The 19,983-nt window shown below is 32.2% G+C and overlaps 1 protein-coding gene across 1 annotated transcript in view; it reads right to left on the reverse strand.

Annotated features, from left to right (window-relative positions):
* Window positions 1-18,089, reverse strand: part of pknox2 (pbx/knotted 1 homeobox 2) — a 218,893-nt gene extending 200,804 nt beyond the window's left edge. The window contains exon 1 of the mRNA XM_009305360.5: window positions 18,063-18,089. The gene's annotated coding sequence lies outside the window, so the exon portion shown is untranslated. The remainder of the gene's footprint in view (window positions 1-18,062) is intronic.
* Between the last annotated feature and the right edge of the window lie 1,894 nt (window positions 18,090-19,983).

The raw sequence follows: 19,983 nt of genomic DNA on the forward strand, positions 1-19,983 counted from the left end.
TAATAGACCATTTAGAACAACTTTAAAAAAATAGTTATTTTTCTTATATATCATTTGAAAGATTTAAAACACTTTATAAGCCATTTTTGCTTCAATAGAGAAAGATTTTCTCTGAGAAATGTTTTGTATTATTATTCAGCTTAGGTACTGAACTGATCAAAACAAGCACATACAGTAAATCAGCATACTACCATCTCAAAAACATTGCAAGAACTAGATGCTTTGTTTCCAGTGATGGCTTAGAGATACTTGTTTATGCTTTTATCAGCAGCAGGGTGGATTACTGTAACGGCCTCCTCACTGGCCTTTGCAAAAAGACAGTCAGACAGTTGCAGCTCATCCAGAACGCTGCGGCCAGGATTCTGACCAGAACCAGAAAATCAGAACGCATCACACCTGTCCTCAGGTCTTTACACTGGCTTCCAGCTACATTCAGAATAGATTTTGAGTATTATTGCTGGTCTATAAATCACTAAATGGCCCAGGACCTCAATACATTACAGATATGCTCACTGAATACAAACCTAACAGATCACTCAGATCTTTAAGATCATATAAACTAGAAATTCCAAGAGTTCAGTTAAAGCAGGGTGATCGGCTTTAAGCTACTACGCCCCTCACTGCTGGAATCAGCTTCCAGAAATGATCAGATGTGCTCCAACTTCAAAAGAAGAGCACGTTCAAATCAAGACTGAAAACACACCTGTTTAGCTGTGCCTTTACTGAATGAGCACTGTGCTACGTTCGACAGATCACACTTTTTCTTTTTCATTCGTTAATAATACATTTTATCTGTTTTTTTAAATAATTTTTATAATTGGTTTTTATTTTCTTATACTTGATTATTTTATTCCCGTTTATGTAAAGCACTTTGAATTTGCCACTGTGTAATAAATGTGCTATATAAATAAACTTGCCTTGCCTTGCCTTGCCTTATATATAAACAGACAAATAATAGACCAGTTAGACTAAATTAAAAAAAATTGTTTTTACTTAAAAATAATTTGGGGGGCATTACAAAACTTTGTAAGCTATTTTATTATTGCACACGTGTTTTCCTACAATAGTGCAACATTTCCTTTGAGAAAATTTTTTTGTTATTATTAATATTTAGCGTATGATGGTATAATGATGTTGAACTGATCAAAACAAGCACATTTATACAAATAGACAAATAATAGACCATTCAGACCAACTTAAAATATGTTTTTCTTATAAAAACCTTGGTGGATTTGAAACACTTTATAAGCCATTTTGATTATGACACAACTGTTTTGCTTTAATAGTGCAACATTTTCTTAGAGAAATGTTTTTTTTTAATTATTATTCAGCTTATGATGATACAATGGTACTGAACTGATCAAAACAAGCTCATTTATATAAACAGACAAAATATATATATGCTTAACCTAATTAAGCATTTAAATGTCACTTTAAGCTGAATAGAAGTGTCTTGAAAAATATCTAGTAAAATATTATTTACTTTTATCATGGCAAAAATAAAATAAATTAGTTATTAGAAATGGGTTATTAAAATTATTATGTTTAGAAATGTGTTGAAAAAAAATCTTCTCTCTGTTAAACAGAAATTGTGTGGGTAATATGTGTGTAAAATGTGTCTAATATTCATAATTATATAATTATAATTAATTCTAATTTATTAATTATAAAAATTTATTTTATCATTAATTTTTATTAATTATAAAATAGTTTCCGAAAAATAAAATATATGGCAGAGTTTCAGAGATTCTTATCTTTTAAAACACTAAAAACATATATATTTATTTATTTATTTATTTATTTATTTATTTATTTATTTATTTATTTATTTTTTGTCACATTTTTATACTACATGTATCAAAATTATATTTTTGCTTTTTTTTTACAATTACTCATAAAATTATATTTTTCTTCTATCGTTGTAATGTGTATAATTTGGAATCTGTACATTAAATTATAATATACAAATCAACAATGAAAATTTTGTGCATTACATTGTAAATATAAACCATTAATAATATACAACACGTTTCTTGAAGGACTCATAGCATTAAAGTCCTCACAAGTCACAAAAATATTTAATCTAATTTGGAATTTGACTGAGCTACACTTTTCTAGGAGAGAAACTTCTACGAGCTGTAAATCAAACATTACGACTTCAGCCACCGGGAAGCCAGGTGCTTTATGACGTCCCAGAGGCTGCTCTGTCCTAATGCATTTTATTAGAAAACTACTCCTAACGGGTATTTGCAAAGCAACAGGCCCATAAAACTACCTGAGATGCACCACTTTGCAAATAAAACTCAGATCCATTTATCAGGGATTGATATCCATTTATATTCCTTTTTTAAAGTGAGTAAATTAGATTACTCGCAATCTATATAAGGAGAGTGCATTATTTAAAAAAAAGAATAACTGTTAAATGCTTCTGTCATGTACTGATTCTTTCATTGCCAGCATTTTGCACACATACAGCTACCGATCAATGTCTTTCAATGGCTGTGAGCTTAAAAGAGGATGATGGAAACGTGGGGGGTTTCTGCTCCAAACGCAACAAAAGATGCACAAATAGATCAGCGGGAGAGGAAACTCCGATATAGCGCAGTGTCAAAGGTCCAAATGAAATCAGGTGGTAGGAATCAATGGTGGTCTGTGTTTGAATGCTCCAGAGGACAGAGAGGAAGTGTGAATGGGAGAAAAAAAAAACAAGCCTTTATGAATGATGTCATTGAAATGGGACGAAGCGAGATGCCACTTTTGGAGGAGATGGCTTTTACAGTAATAGATGAGCATTCAATGCACTATTTCAGCTGTAGTATTAAAACAAAAAAGGCAGGAGCGAGAGAAATGCGCAAGGAGAAGAATATCTATCAAGGTATGAAATGTGTAAAACATGTGAGAACTGCAATTCATGTGTGCCTCTAATAGAGGAAATATTAAACATCATTCTCTCTCAACCTTAGTCAAGCGCTCTTCTGCCTCAAGCACGTTATTTTAATTTGACTAGTTATTATACTCATGCATATATTTATATATTTAGAGAGAGAGAGAGAGAAGATATGACTTGGTCTTGGGAAGGTTTTTTATTTTTTTCCCCCCTTACTTTGATCTCAAACGGGATTCAAATAAAATATTTTTCAACCTTGGTGTGTTCTGAGAAACTCTTCTCTGAAAAAATAATAATTTCAGGATTTGGTGGAAGTGTTCGCATTTCCCTGAGTGACGCCGAGTACATTTATTTGGATTATCAGCATTCCACTAGAGATAAGAACAAAGGCACGCGGAGGTTTACAGTCATGTTTGAGCTTTTTAAATTCAGAATTAATAATAAGCCGCTGCTAATTTGACTCCGCTTTTGATACTGCCGAAGTAATTATTTCTGTAGTTATTAACAACTTTGTCTGTCATTTGCATGAGATAAAAATACTTTATAATTATTATTTTTAAAAATAAACTCTTAAGAAAATAGGTTGTTCTACTGGTGCAAAAGTGGCTGGCATTCGTGGGTGGTTGCCAGGTTTGCAGTTCCTAAGGTGTTGTCAGGTGATTGCATTGCAGTTGCTACACTGTAAAAAATCGATTTGTGTTGGGAAACATTAAGGAATTAAGTCAACATTAGTATTTAAAATTTAAGTGGCTTGAACATAAAACACTGTGTTGTTTAAGCTCATTTTAAATAAGTAGTTTGAACGAACAGCAAGCATTATTTTGTTTGAGTGTAGGGTGTTGCCAGTTGATTAATCACTGATCAGATTTAAAAATCTGACCCAAAATATGATACTAAACAAAATATTATAATATGACAACAACAATATTAACAATATAAACAATATGTTATTAAACATTGCTATTTGTCTCGATCACCAGTGATCTAGGCCTTGCAAATTGGTGGAAAGGACCCAGACTGCAATTTTGCCACTGAAATGAACTACAAATCCCATCATTCGCTGTACTCACACATCTGTCACAACCACCAGGCCTAAAAAGGTCAAAATAAGCTGTCATGTGCCAAAGCATCTTCTATTCGTGGGAGGTCATCTGGTCATTGGTATTCAGTTGCTAGGATGTTGTCAGGTAATTACTGTGCAGTTGCTAGGGTGTCGCCAGGTGATTGCTTTGCAGTTGCTACACTGTAAAAAATGCTGGGTTCCACAAACTTTATTTGTGTAGTCGGAGCAACAGCCTATTGGTTAGCATGCTAACTTATTGTGCAGTAGCACTTTAGGGCGTCCTGAGTTCGAATCCCGACTCAAGAACATTTCCCATCCCTACCCCCTCTCTCTCTCTCTTCCATTTCGCTTCATGTCTGAAATACTGTGCTATCTACTTAATAAAGACAAAAAGGCAATAAATACATTTATATATATATATATATATATATATATATATATATATATATATATATATATATATATATATATATATATATATATACACATATATATATATATATATATATATATATATATATATATATATACACACACACACACACACACACATACATATATATATATATATTTATATATATATATATATATATATATATATATATATATATATATATATATATATATATATATATATATATATATATATATATTTCAAATGTAAGTGGCTTGAACATAAGAAACATTGTGTTGTTTCAGCTCATTTGAAATAAGTAGTTTGAACAAATAGCAAACATTATTTTTTGAGTGTAGGGTGTTGCCAGTTAATTCATCGCTGATCAGATTTAAAAATCTCACCCAAAATATAATACTAAACAATATAATATAACAACAACAATATAAGCTAAATAAACAATATGATATTAAACATATCAATCATATTTGTCACAATCACCAGTGATCTACACAGTCACAAAGTTGACTCAACTTGCAACAAACAATTCAGGACATTTTTGAGTTGACTTAACTTTCAACCCAATTACTTCACTTGACTCGATTTAAGTTGAATAAACTCAAAAATGTCCTGATGTTTGTTACCTTAAAATTTTAGGCCAAGTCAGAAGATCACTGGAAAACATCATCCAGACTAAAATTCTGCCACTTAAATGAACTACAAATCCCATTATTCCCTGCACTCACACTTCTGTCACGATTACCAGTTATCTGCAAGGCCTAAAAAAAGGTCAAAATAAGCTTTGTTGACCAAAATATGATACTAAACAATATAATATAATATAATATAATATAATATAATATAATATAATATAATATAATATAATATAATATAATATAATATGACAAGAACAATATAAACAAAATAAACAATATATTAAACTTTCCAAATTGTCATAATTACCAGCCGTGCAGATCACTGGAAAACATCACAGACTTCAATTCCTCCACTGAAATGAACTACAAGTACCATCCCTCCTTGCACTCACACATCTGTCACAATCACCAGCAGACCTGACACTATTTTAAACAAAGGTCAAAAACAAGTTTTGTTATGTGCCAAAGCATCTTCTAAGCGTGGGTTGTCGGCAGGTCATTGGTATTCATTTGCTAGGGTGTTGTCAGATGATTACTATGCAGTTGCTAGGATGCCCACTGATCAGATATAAAAGATCTCACCCAGAAATCAAAATATGGTATTTACATTATCATAGTTAAAAAAAATGTAAATAAGCTTTTTAAATATATACAGTCAAGTTCAAAATTATTCATACCCCTGGTATATATATCTCACCCAAAATATGATATTAAACAACATGATATAATATGACAACAACATTATTCATTCATTCATTTTCTTTTCACTTAGTCACTTTATTAAAATGGGGTTGCCACAGCGGAATGAATCGCCAACTTAGCTTGCATATGTTTTATGCAGTACATGCCTGACCAGCTGCAACCCATCACTGGGAAACATCCATACACACACACATTCACGCACATACACTACGGACAATTTAGCTTACCCAATTTACCTATACCGCATGTCTTTGGACTTGTGGGAAAAACCGGAGCAACCGAAGGAAACCCATGCAAATGGGTTAATGGGTTGCATGGGGAAAATATGCACACTCCAGACAGAAATGCCAACTGACCAGCCGAGAACCAGCGACCTTCTTGCTGTGAAGGGATCGTGCTACTCACTGCGTCACTGTGACACCATATTAACAATATTCACAATATATTCACAATATATTCACAATATATTACACATTCCTTTTTCAAAAAAAAGGTCAAAATAATGTCATGTTACAAAGCATCTGCTATTTGTGGGAGGTCATCAGGTCATTAATATTCAGTTGCTAGGGTGTTGTCAGGTGATTAATATGCTGTTGCTAGGATGCCCACTGGTCAGATTTAAAAGATCTCAGCCCCCCAAAAAATCTCAATATGATATTGAACATTATTATAGTAAACTTTTAAATAATATACAAGTATTCTTTAAGTCTAGGTACAAATGGAGGAATGGTGTTCACTCAGAAATTGCTTGTAAATTAGAAAAGCTTACTATAAAGGACACATTCAATAAGACTGAAATACAGTTTCCTTAAAAAAATTAACTCCAACCTCTGATTTATTAACAACTTTAAAATATTTTTTCACATTCCTTTTTTAAAAAAATATTTATTTAACATTTTTCAATATAACAATTAACACAATAAACAAAAAGAATGTCAGCATTAAATAGCATCAGAGTACACATATATAAAAACATATGCAGTTGAAGTCAGAATTAGTAGCCCCTTATAGCTATTTTTTTCAATAGTCTACAGAAAAAACTATCATTATAAAATAACTTGCCTAATTACCCTAACCCGCCTAGTTAACCTAATTAACCTAGTTAAGCCTTTAAATGTCACTTTAAGCTGTATAGAAGTGTCTTGGAAAATATCTTGTAAAATATTATTTACTGTCATCATGGCAAAGATAAAATTAATCAGTTATTAGAAATGAGTAATTAAAATGATTGTGTTCAAAATTTGTTTAAAAATTCTTCTCTCCTTTAAACAGAAATTGGGGAAAAAATTAAACAGGGGAGCGAATAATTCAGGGGGGCTAATATTTCTGACTTCAACTGTACATCATCTAACTCAGTAAAACAGAAATCAAATAAAAGCATGAGTGGTCAGTGTGATAACTGTGGGTATAACAGTATATAGGCACAGGTCAAAGAGTTCATAAAGTATTCCAGGTTTCTAAATATATGTGTTTTGTTTTTTTAAACTATATGTTAATTATTCCAAATGCGTTCTTTAGAAATTTTAATCACCTTTTGTTTTATTTAAATGCTACAGATATAGACGCGAGTGCAAAGAGAGTGAAGGACAGATTTTCATCAAGTCATTTGTCATTAGACTGCATCTATTTGAGTGCATGACAAGTGCTGACATGAACACCAAAGAACAACTTTGTTAACGTCAGATCATTGCTTTGTCGTGGACAATTTCAAGTCTGTGTTTCCTCATAAATCAAATCAATGTCACTTCCAACATATCAAGCCAGGCCGACATGAAAAAACAGCCTGTGATGATGTTACAGCCGGACTAAAGCTGATCGAGATGTAAATCAAGCAAATTTTCCTCATAACCAACTTTAGCTATCATGACACTGCTCAATGCAATTACTTTCAGAATGTTTTTTTTTTTTCCAGCTGATGAATAATACAATATTGAAAGCCAATTATACTCAACCTGATTTAATGAGCTTAAACATTTAAAGTGGCAGACAACAAAAGGGGTGTAAAATACCATAGTAATTTCACTTAATACATTCGTATTGTTTAGGGAAATTTTTGCTTTACTGTTACAATTTAAACTGACGACTGGTACTTTTGATTGAGTACATTTATGAAGAAGAGTCCTTTTTATTCCTTAGAATAAAATTTCATTTTTAAATTTTTTGTCTTCCGTCATATGCACTATTACAGACTGACATTTTTAAAAAAGGATTTTTTTTTTTTATCTTTCACACAGCTGAGTTCTAATTAGTCATTTGCATTTGTTTTTTTCTACTTTAAACAAACAAACCTTTGTATGCCTGTCTGAAAAAAAATCACTTTGTTTTACTTTTTTGGTAAGGCAGTTTTACATTTTTTTTAACTTTATCCAACTATATCTTCGGACATACACTTGAACATTTAATTAAGATTTTCACTCAGTATTTGTTGTTTAACTTGAGTAGCCTTGAGTATTTTTTTTTTTACATGCAATGGAAATCAAACCCATATTTAACCTCCAATAGGGCTTGAGTGTTCACATACAGTATGTGGACAGCACATTTAGCTCTTAAGTGGCAATTTAAAATACTTTGAATGTTTTATATTTGGTTACAGACATACAGTGTCATCCTGCAACTATTTTGCAGCATACAGTATGTCCCAAACCCTATTTTTAACTGTCCAAAATGAAAGAAAATTAGTTTTTACTCTCTGATAGTCAAATAAAGTTATAAAAATTGATATGTTAAACAAGCATTTAAAAAATTCAGGAAAAAGTGTTTTATGTAAATTCGGACCACAAGTCCACATATATGGACATAATTTTTCTCTAAAAGCACATCATATCAAAAGATGATACTTTAATTTTTATTCTAATTAGGTTCCAATAAGCCCAAATAGCAAAGAAAAAAATTAAAATGGCATGTAAAAAACACCTTGGGCCAGAGGTTAAATAAACAGAATTGAACAGAACAAGCTATTGTGGACCTTAATACAGTTGAAGTAGTAGTTATCATCCTAATTCAATCACTGCAGTTATTTTCAGATCTTTCAAAACATTGACAGCTAATCAAAATCATCCTGATTCAACACTGGAACTACCAGAATTCTATAACTACTAAACTACCAAAGCAGCAGTCATTTTTGACCATTCTCGTTTAAGACGTCATATTGTCAAATCATATTTACATTCAAATAAGGGCTATATGGCATAAATGCAATCTTAATAATTATTTTCCATATTGAAGATTATTGATATATATTTCGATATGAAAGTTGTTAAAGCATCCAGATTTAAAAGAGTACCCTAACAATAACTTAAGCCACAAAGATTAGAGGGTCCATTGAATACCATAACACATTTTTCGGCCAACACATTTTTGGTACAAAAATTCGGTACATCTCTAATATAAACACTTTTAGATTTCTATTGTTGCACATTTCTGCTTTGTGACTGGCTCTTAGATCAGTATAGAGTAAAAAAGTCCAGAGCGTATTGTTATTGACATAAATTGCATGGCATTTCGATATAATATCGTTTATCAGCCCAGTCCCCATTCAAAGCTTTTATAAAGATACTAAAATTAAGCTTAAAATGTCTGTCATATATTTTGAAGTCATTAGCTTAAAAAGATTATATTTATGGTAATAAAGATTTTAAATGTGTACCCACTTTTATTTTACACAAGCAGGAAAGCAAGATTTTTTCATTGTGCCGAAAATTTTGAAAGACACATCTGAAGTAAAGTCATGTTTTTTCTATCAGAAACGCATGTTGTTAGCAGGAAGTTGCTAGGCTGTTTCTCAATGTGTTCTAGTCTGTACTTCTGTTCTTGTGTCCTCGTGAAACGTCATCAGCTGTCGCCAAAGAACTGTTTCAATTCAAAGTTCACATCTTGCCAAGTATAGATAAAATTCCCAGATTTGTACTTGCTCCGCCCCTTTTGCCAAGGATGCTACTTGTGCAAACTTACAAAGCACAGGTGTCCCAGATTGCATTGCAGCGTAACCAGCGAAAGCAAATAGCGGAGGAAACCTGCACGGTTTTAAAAATACTCCTCTGTTGTGCTACAAATTAAAGTTTTAAGAGTTTTTCAGGTGAGAATGTAGTCGTTTTAAACTCAAATCTGCAGTTTATTTGTAAAGATTTTTTGGTGGTGTGCCTCAGCTTATGCGGACTATGACCCCCAGCCTATCAGGGAACTTCGTCATCACCTCCCCTGCCGAGAGCAGCTTTACATCGGCCAGTCCATCATGGATGTACCGCTGTATCTCATCTTTCCATTGTAGTTAAAACATGATATTTAATACATTTAGTGCATATCTAATAGACAATTTTTGGTCTTATAAATCTATTACTTGTTATCAGGTGTATTATTTTGTCAGTGTTGTTGTGTTACCTTTTATAATTTAATTTTTTTACCGTGTTGTTTGAGGTTTGTCTTTGTTTGCCAAATTGCTTAACATTATCTTAATGTCTTATTGTGTGTTTTGTACTTTATACTTGTATAATGTCCATTGTAGTTTATTAAATCTGATAATAAAAGACAAGAGTTTGTGTATAATAACCCATTTCACTTCACATTTATAGCAATTTATGTTTACATTTCAAAAATATAGATTTATAACATTAATATAATATTAATTAGAAGGCCTTGCTTTATATAATTAAATCATTTTATTTTGAATGTACAGAGAAATAGATGAATTCATGGAGAAGTAAGTGATGCTATAAAGTTCACTGCCATTCCATTTGGAGAAGTGCCCGACTTGCACTACTTAGGAGTGAGTAAATAGTGAGTCTGTTTTCATTTTTAGGTGAACTGTCCCTTTAAGGCTTGAAGATTGATGTTAGCACAAGACTACAGCTGATAGTTAAATGCCTGCACACTTATAAATCAAGCAAATCTTCCTCTACCTCCAGATCCCAGGAGAGGAGTTTGACCGTCGTGCCTAACGGTGAGAAGGCAGCGTAGCGAGGTCGTTTGGACGCGCAACCGTCCAACAGCAATAACAGGCCTGCGCTCCTCAGAGAGCCATCAGGATCAGCAAAGGCTTAGTGGTGGAAGCCTGTAACAACAGAGCTCTGTCTCTGCGCATCTAAGAAGACAAGAACAATGTAGCCTCATATTGCTTCACCTTGAACACACGAGAGCCCAGCAGACTGCAGGCTGATGAATAATTCTCTTGCTATTTTTATTTTTTTTATTTTGCAAAGATACGATCTCTCGTCAGCTGTCAAGAGACAAACAACAGTTGTAAGATCTGAAAATCCAAGTCAGACTTGTGCAAAAATTGGCAATTCAATTATTAGTATTTGGACGTTGTGTTGGCATTAAAAAAGTGACAGGAGAAGTCAAATTTCTAGATAGCTACAGTATGTGGAAGTCTAGTACACTGAAAAAAAAAGGTTTATTTGATTTCATTTTTTTAAGGTAAACGGTTGCAAACAATTTATAAGGGCTGAATATAAACAAATTAAATTGATTAATGTTTAATTTAATTTGATTTTAATTCAAATGTGCCCAAATATTTTCTTATGAAGGCCCAAAAACCAAACTTGATTGAGGGCTAAATATAGCAAACCTGTATTTCGTTAAAGTTGCCATGGGTAATTTTCTAATTTATTTCATAATATTTCAAAATAAGCAGCAAAAACTACTTTAATTGTATGACCTACTGTATTATATAATTTTTAACATCTTAAAATGAATTTATTGCAATAAAACAAATAATTCATGTTAACACTATGGAGTTAAATGCCAAATACACTAGTCAAGTTGCCAATGTCTTGTGAATCACCTTAGAATTATAAGGTTCTCTTAAGATCTAACAGTTTTGTCAAAATTCAGTTATTGACATATTCTTGATAAATGACAACTTATTTACATGATGGGATGTTTTTTAATAAGTTTTATACATTTTAAGACTTTTAAATAAAAAAAAAAAACAAATGTTACACACATACTATTTGCTATGGAATGCAAAAAACTTTGAAGCTCAATGTCTCAAAATCATTCAGAACGCAGATAGAACCTTATAATCCCAAGGTCTAAAAATCTAATTTATTTACAACATTTAACTGAAATATTAAATTTCCTTTAGCTATTTTGTAGCTTAACAATAAAACAAACAAAATGTTAATCTGTTAAATCTATATACATCAATACCCCTCATTCTCCCTCTCTTCTCAGATGGGACAGTGGGCCAAATCAAAGGTTACCATGGGCCAGCTTTGGCCCGCGGGACCTAGTTTGGGCATCTCTGGTTAAATTTAACCCATAACAATTGCTTGCAACAACTTACCTAAAAAAATCAAGTAAATTAAATAAATAACTTTTTTTTTCTGTGCAGCATTAGGATTGTTTTTTCTTTTTTCATTTTGCAAAAATACAATATATTTTTAGCTGTCAAGAGACAAACCACAGTTGTAAGATCTTAAAATCCAAATGAGACTTGTGCAAAAATTTACATTTTAATTAGTGTTAGGTTGGCATTAAAAAAGTGACAGGAGAAGTCAAATTTCTATTGCTACAGTGTGTGCAGGTCTGGTACACTGAAAAAAAAAAGATTCAAGGATGTACTTTATTTTTTTAAGGTAAGTGGTTGCATTTTATATGAGCTGAATTTAAACAAACAAATTAAACTTAGTAATCTTCAACTTGATTTGTTTGTTTAAATTTAGCCCATATCAATTGTTTGCAACCACTTACCTTAAAAAAAATTGTAAATCGAATGATTTTTTTTCAGCGTAGCATCTTGATTGTTTTTTTTTTTGTTTTTCCGCACAGATATCTTGTTAGCTGTCAAGAGACAAACAACAGTTGTAAGATGTAAGATCCAAGTCAGGCTTGTGCAAAAACTGGCACTTCAATAATTAGTGTTTGGACATAGGGTTGGCATAAAAAAGTGACAGGAGTAGTCAAATTTCTAAATAGCTGCAGCGTGTGGAACTGAAGTCCGGCAGCATCACAATTTGGTTTACGATCTTCCTTAGTTGGCTTCCTCATTTGGAGTGGCTGGGTAATTTTATTAGTGATTTGATTAGACTGAAGAACCCTTGGTCCTGCAATATTGCAGGATGCTTCTGGGAGTCTGTCCACAATTAAACACCACCCCAAGTAAGTAAAGAAAAAGAAAGCCAAGAAAAGGGGGTCTTGAAAGTAAAAATGGGTAAAGTGTTTATGGAGTTAAAGTATAAGTGTTAAAAAAAAGGGATTTATTTGCAGACATTAGAATGTGTCTTTTTTTCTGAGCCAAAAATAAAGATACTTTTACCATGATTCACAGAAGACACATTAAAATGGCATTGAGTTTAACTGTAGTTTTTATATAAATGTTCTTTTATCCATATAGGAATCACTTGATGATATTAAAATATATATCTGAAAACACATATTTTACCCAGGATCACAAAAAAAAAAAAAAAAAAATTTTTGGGGAATTGAGATTTATTCATCGCTAAAAAAAAATATACGCATTGCTAAGAATGGAATTTTGAATTTATGTATAGTTTGTGAGGACAATTTTTGGCCAAAATACACCTATTTGAAATCTGACATTTTCGGAAGTTAAAAAAATATTAAATCCAATCTTCGATGCATATTACTAATCAAACTAAGGCTGCACGATATTGGAAAATCTGATATTGCGATATTTTGTTTTTCTGCAATAAATATTGTGATACATGTTCTGCTAGATAGTTTGAACAGCGCAATTTAATGGTTTACAGTCTAACAGTATTCAAGTACAGAAGTGCAAATACAATGCAAAAAATGCTTTTCTTACTTTGCTTTGTTTCATTTCATGTGCAAATATCTAAAAATTCTTGTAGATCAAGTAAAAATATTGCTTTGTTTTCGCCAACTGAAAATTAGGAGTTTTTTTCTTAAAACAAGCAAAACCATCTACCAACAGGGTAATTAAAATATTATTATTTTCACTTCTGAGGTGTATATATTTGGACTAGAACAAGAAAAAAATAATTCTAAAAAAGAAATATATTTTGCATAAAATGTAAACTAATTACATACAATTAATCTTTGTTACACCTCCAAACATCATACTGTTTGTGCCCAAATGCTAAGTCTAAGGCCTTAAGAACACATACAAATGATACATTTTCACTCTATGGTTAAATTTAGCAGCGACTCTACAAAACATGTGTTCTGTAGCTCCTATTAATCAACTATAATTTAGACTCAACGTTGCAAATCTTGCGACGTGACTATTGTAGATGTGCACATTGCGATATCGATGCAAAAATATTGTGCAGCCCTAATTCAAACATTACATTTTTTTAGACTTAAGGAACAAAATGTACAAAATGTCTTCATGGAAGATGAGTTTTACTGAATGATTTTTGGCATGAAATCAAAATCGATCACTTTGAAAATTTGACCAAAATACAACCGAACCGTGCACCAAAAGACTGGTCTTATGATCCAGAGTCACAGATTTAATCATCACAGTGTATTTAAAGATCACAAAACTCTAATTAACTCTTATTTGAAATCTTTAGACTTGACTATATTATGTATATTACATTAGCGCTTTAGACACAGAGTTGGCATGAAAAACAACACATTAGAAAGGAAGACAATTTTCTAAATAGCTTTATGCAAGTCTAGCAGCATCACCATTGGTTTACGATCTCCTTTTTGCTCAGTTTGCTTCCTCATTTGGAGTGACTGAGTCATTTTATTAGTGATTAGACCAAAAGAGCTCGGGGTCCTGCAGTATTGAACCTCGGATTGTAATTTGCTGGTAATGTGGAGAAGGGGAATATGCAAATAAAGTCGGAGTATTTTGTGTTTGCAGTTTTGCCCCTGGGCAGCTTGTCCCGCGACACAAATCATCAATTAAGATCCCAGCAGGGTTCTCGGCATTTAAATTAGCCCCATCCAACAACTTTTATCTTCCAGACAAAACATTATAAAGCCTCGTGATCGCCTGCACTGCAGAAATAAAACAGCTGATTAAATGAGACTTCACTCTGGGCGTGAAATGGACATGCAAGGTTGTTTCATGTATGTGTGCAGCTCATTTGTATGATACTAATTGATTGATTGGTTCATTGATTGGATGATTGATCAATTTCCTTTAATGTCATTGCATGATACACATCGAAATTCATATGCAGTGCTTGAAACAGTGCGCAAATACAATAAACTACAAAAAATATAAAAACCACACCTCACATTCACTCGCATATATCTTAACTATACACAGATCCAAAAATATCCCTTTTTGTTATCATATTTCTATACTTCACTCATGAAAACCAATGAATATGAAGTAATGAATAAAGATGAAAAAGGAATACTGTATTTAACTCTTTTAAAACTTTGTTGCAAATACTGGAAAAGATTAGTTAATCACATTTTAATATTTTGGGTTATTTTCTTAATTACATTCAAGATTTATTTATTTCATTTAATTTTTTTTAATAAATGTTTAATGATGTTGTTTTGCTGTTTTACTTAACTGTTAAGAAAGGTCATATCCATAATTAAGGCAGTCAGAAAGAGAATTTAAGACTATTTTCTCACTGCACATCTCAGATCTTTTTTTTTTTTATTACAAAATGGTGCTCACTTGGAGTTTTTTTATATATATGTGAGATTATATATATGTGAGAATAAGTGTGAGAATAAGTGAGATTGTTTAAATACTAAAAGATCGTTTTAGATTTACAGAAAGTGAAATAAAAGTGGCTCAAAAATCTATTTGTTATATATATTCACAAAAGTTTTCTTACCACCTCACTTTACAAATGATACTCCTTAGTCAAACAACTTTGTTAGTTTAGGAAAGGAATCCAAACTTACATAATAACAATAATAATAATAATAGTAGAAGTAATAATAAAAATAATAATAACATAAAAGTTTTAGAACAGCAAAGGGTGTTAATGTCATGCAAAAGTGAAAGTCAATAAACTTTTACAAAGGAACAAGTCTTTATCTGATGAGGAACTTGATCATTTACAGCACTGTATAATGTTCTGTTTCAGAACGGAACAATCAGCTTCATGTTTTACAAATCAGATGACAAATACTGTAAGAATTCAATTCACAAGAGCATAATACACACTATAGTAATAATAAACACAGTTTAACTCTGACATAGACTACTAGTGTAGAGACTTTCTTAAATGATGCTTTTTAAAATCATAATAACCAGCTGATTATAACTGTAGAAAACCCTTAAATGAAGTAGCATGTCTCTAATAGAATTCCTAATTACTTTACATGAGTTTCCAATGGTCTGCCATTTACTAACACACAACCAGAGGGATTATGGGATGAGTCTGGGACCTTTATATGGTCAAAGACAAAATCGTTTTAAATCAAAGCAAAGCATAATGAAGCTTCTAGTTTTATTATTAGAAAGTTTTCTGTTAAAAAAAAAAGTACAATAAAATCTAAGCAAAAACTAAATACTTTTTAATATATACTGTTTACCATGATTCATAGAAGACACCCACTATAATGTCATACAGCAAAGTAAAGGTTCATTTAGGCTACCAACAATTGTATCAGGCATATTTAAATTTTTAATAACTTCATGACATATTAAATATAAGCGATATTTAAGAATCACTGTGCTGCCCCAAAATGCTAACTACCAGTCATATTGAATCTTTACACTTTTCCACTACTTCAAATCACTAGGTTTTAATAGGCGAATGTGCAATTATGATTTTATTTAGACCTATCTAACGCTTGAATGTTATTTCATACATATTTAACTTTTTTTTAACCAAAGGTATAAATATAAATATTAGATTACAAGTTACTCAGAGTGTATTTTGCCCTATTTCATGCCAAAGTGTTGCTTGTGAACGTCTAGTTGTAACAGTACGTGTTGAACATGTACACTGTGATGGTTGCAGCTGGAAGTTAATGAAAATTATTTATATTATTTATTAAATTTCCCATTAATTGTATTTTATTAGTGTCACTCATTGGTCATTAGTGACAAAAACAGTATTTGTACCAAGTATTATTTATGTTATTTATTAAATTACCCAACATATTGTATTTTTTATCGTCTACCCCTACCCCAACCCTAAACCCAACCGTCACAGTATCTGAATCTGGTGTTTTCTCTGTTGGTATAGCTGATTAACCACAATAATTATTATAATTATTTATTACATTTTCAATTAATTGTATTTTATTAACATCTATCTCTAGTCCAACCCTAAACTTAACTGTCACAGTAATGTAAAAAACATTAGTTGTACCGAGTATTATTATTTTTTTATATATTTATTTATTATCTATTAAATTACCCAATAAATTGTATTTTTAACATCTACCCCAACCCTAACCCTAAACCAACCATCCCACTGTAAAAATATGAATTATTGTTATAGTGTCATAAAAGATGATGCATTGACGTGCATATCTGCAGCTCTATATATCTAGACTTTACCGTGCTGAAGACTTTTGTCAAAATTAGAATGTATAATAAAATGTATCACTATTAATTAAACTAAAACTTTAATGTTGATTTACATAGCAAGAAAACTTAAGAGCACAATTTAAACGGGAATATTTTAAATAAGTTAGCTGTGTTATTGAGTCAGCTTAGTTATATGAGCAGCTCAAATCTTGCCTGAATAGCCTACTTCAGAAAAAAAAAGTTGATGCAAAACAAAACAAATGTATTTTTTTCTCTAAACTGTGTTCTACAAACCTTCAATCTCGCGTCAAACTTGCCAAACAGCTGAACACCATACAAACATTTAGCTACAGAGCAAAATCTTGATTAAAAACTAACAATATTCAGCAAAATACAAACAGCGTCCTCACTAAAACCCAACGAAAGCTACGTTTAGATCGATACAAACCATTAGCGGCGACAATTAAAATTCTGATAATTAGTTTATATTAAAATTCATTTTGCGCTTTGTAAATATTTTAAAAAATCGACATTTGTCGCCTACGCAAGACATCCCATAATGCCCTTTTTAAAACCCAACAAAAACACACACACACAAAAAAAATTACCACCGCATTTCACAAGTCCGAAAGCATCATCCACAAAAACAAAACATCCACAAAAGGCTGTTGTGCGCTCCCGCAAACTGCACGGCATCTTCTCCCGTCTTCCCTCTCTCTTCCTCCCTCCTTCTATCTCACTCGTTCTCTTCTTCCTCCTCCTCCTCCCTCCGCTCACTCACTCGCTCTCTCTCTCTCTCTCCTCCACTTTCTCTCCCTCTCTCTCCGTCTGTCTATCATTCTCTCCCCTCAGCCCTCGGCCAGTCTGTATGAATAATGTCCTGCCTTTTGTAATGAGAGCGAGCGGGGAAAAAACACGCCGGAGTGTTCGCCCGCTCCGCGCTCTGACATTGAAAATGAATGACAGCTTACCTGAATGCCAATCTTCATCAGACTGACACCAGGCTGACAACACAGCCTATACTCCCCTACACAAGCCGTGACGTCTGCCATTTCAGACCCCTCCCACCGTCTCCCCCCCTCCTCTTTCTCTCTCTCTCTCTCCCGGTACCCCTTTCTGCCGAGCGAGCGAACACCTCCGCGGCTCCTCTTGCACCGATCACCCGGGCTCCGCGCGCGCGTCTCCGGTTCATTAACGGAGGAGCCCGCTGGCCCCCTGTCGGCATTAAATCAGACCTACATTCGGCTCGAAGGTCGCCTTGGCTGTTAGCCTAGTTGGAGAACAGAGCAAACCTATTTATTTGTGCCACGAGAAACAAAGAAATTAGGCACTTGGTCAAATCCCAAATGCACGTTTGAGCTTTGAGGAACCGAAAGGCTAATCTGGATCAACTATAGGCTACGCCAGGGGCCCTATTCTATTTTTGTTTGTATGGGACTGGGACCCTAAGATAAACATAAAGAAAGCTATTTTCCTGTATACAGACTCAAATGTGAAATTCCATTGCAAAGAAATTCCATTGAGAATACAGTGTTAAAATAGGTTGTTGCAAGATCGGATATGGTTGTAGCCGGAAGTTAATGAGAATTATTTGTATTATTTATTACATTTCTCATTTATTTCATTTTAATAACGTCTACTCCCACCCCAACCCTAAACCCAACCATCACAGTAACGTAAAAACATTAGTTGTACCGAGTTTAATTTATGCTATCTATTAAATTACCCAATAAATTGTATTATTTAAAGCCTACTCCCACCCCAATCTTAAACCCAACCGTCACATGACTGTAAAAATATTAACTATTGTTATCCAGTGTCAAAACAAAATGCTTCTATATTGAGGCATATCCACTGCCGGCTGGCCGCTTATCCAATCTAGACATATTTTAAAGACATGGCGGGGGGGGGGGGGGGTGCTTCCTGTATGATCTGAGATCAACTTCATATCGTATATCTAACAGGCAGTGAAGATCACTGATTGTTAAAGAAATCAGATCTTAAAAATGACAATTTTGTAATGGAAAGACAGTTCATCAAAAACCTTGGGGCTTTCTGGCTGAAAATTAAATGTCTGTGTGCATACAGCCTATTCTGATAGAGGAAAGTTGAACACGCTTGCCGGTTTGTTAATTGTCTAATAAATAATAATAGGCTACACTTTTTTTTTACATTTAAAAAAATTAACAGATTTATATAACAGATTTATTAACAGATATATATATATATATATATATATATATATATATATATATATATATATATATATATATATATATATATATATATATATATATATWTTTTTTTTTTTTTTTTTTTTTTTAATAAGTATTGTATTTTGTGAATATTATTCTATTATTTCCTTATTCTAAATCTTTAGGAAACGTTTTTGGTCAAAAAGTTAAGTTATGATGACCATCCAACAAGCTAATTCAGCAAAACAAGTGCTTAAAAGGCAATATTTAAATCTCATAAATAAATAAATAGGAAATGCGGCGAATAATTGCAAAAATTTCCACTTTTTAAGAAAAAAAGATTCACCCCTTTCGCAAGGCTGGCTATGGGCTTGATAAATCGAACAGTAAGCAAGAGTAAAAATCGTAAAATGCTGACTCATAATGTTTTTTTTTTATTATTATTATTGAACAGTAAATGGTGAGTAATAATTACAGTATATTGAAACATTGTGAAATAAAGATATAAGGAACATAGAGAAAGCCAGGGAGATAAAGCAGAAAAGAAAAGAAAGAAAAAAAATTTGAAAGAAATTAAATTAATAACTGGCACAATTCATTAAATATTACATATATATATATATATATATATATATATATATATATATATATATATATATATATATATATATATATATATATATATATATATATATAT

This window comes from Danio rerio, chromosome 10, assembly GCF_049306965.1.
Source record: "Danio rerio strain Tuebingen ecotype United States chromosome 10, GRCz12tu, whole genome shotgun sequence".
Classification (NCBI taxonomy): Eukaryota; Metazoa; Chordata; class Actinopteri; order Cypriniformes; family Danionidae; genus Danio; species Danio rerio.